The 930-nt window shown below is 59.1% G+C and overlaps 1 non-coding gene across 1 annotated transcript; it reads right to left on the reverse strand.

The window, feature by feature from the left end:
* Positions 1–388: 388 nt before the first annotated feature.
* Positions 389–552, reverse strand: LOC120376244. The gene has a single exon (XR_005587148.1). It is a non-coding gene; the product is annotated as a U1 spliceosomal RNA (small nuclear RNA).
* Between the last annotated feature and the right edge of the window lie 378 nt (positions 553–930).

The following is a 930-nucleotide window of genomic DNA, read 5'->3' on the forward strand; positions in this document are numbered from 1 at the left end:
TGGACAGGCCGTCCTCCCGTCAAAGGAGGAAGAGCCTGAGAAGAAGGGGCGGGAAGAAGCTACAAGCAGGGAAAGAAGCAGAGCAGGCAGGCAGCTCTCCTTAAAGCCAAAGAAGGCACTGGTCCAAACCCCCCAGAAGCAGACTAGAAAGCAGATCAGCTGCAAAAGACCAGGGAAAGCCAAGAACACAGAGAGACCCAAGTAAAGTTTCGGAGCTGAGCTTTGTTTACAAGGAGGAACGTGTGACAAAGATATCTAGAAGTACAGGGCCTGTGGAAAAGAGCACTCCCAAAGACCCAGACTAAGAACTGCTTTCCTGAGAACCTGCTTTGCAGTGCACTAAGCCTAAACAGCCCCCTGTCAATTGTCTGTCATTCAAACCAATCACCAGGGGAGAGCACGAACGCAGTCCCCCACTACCACAAATTATGCAGTTGAGTTTCCCGCATTTGGGGAAATCGCAGGCGTCAGCACACCTGCAGTGCAATGGATGAGCCTCACCCTGGAAAAACCACCTTCGTGATCATGGTATCTCCCCTGCCAGGTAAGTATGAGTTCCTGCTGCCCGGCCGCCGCCCGCCTCGCTCGCCCGCACTTATAACACACGGGCGGACCGCGCCCCCACCGCGGCCTCGCCCACACCGGCCCCACTGCCGACAGCTGCCCCGACGCGGCCCCGGAGACCGTCCCTTCCCACGCCGAGCTCCCGGTGCCAAAGTCGGGCCTGCCTGGCAGCCTGCGTCCGCTCCCACGATGCTCTGCTCGCACACAGATCGGCATACCTGCTCACGCGGCTCCGCCCCTCCGCACGGGCCCCTCCCCCTGCCCGCCCGGGCCGCCGCTCTTGCGTGCTCAGCTCTTTGAGATCAGATGGGGTGTAGTGCTCAGATCCAGTGCCACAGACCTTAACTTTGCCATGTGAGGTCATTC

The sequence above is a fragment of the Mauremys reevesii genome, linkage group 12, assembly GCF_016161935.1.
Source record: "Mauremys reevesii isolate NIE-2019 linkage group 12, ASM1616193v1, whole genome shotgun sequence".
In the NCBI taxonomy this organism is placed as follows: domain Eukaryota; kingdom Metazoa; phylum Chordata; order Testudines; family Geoemydidae; genus Mauremys; species Mauremys reevesii.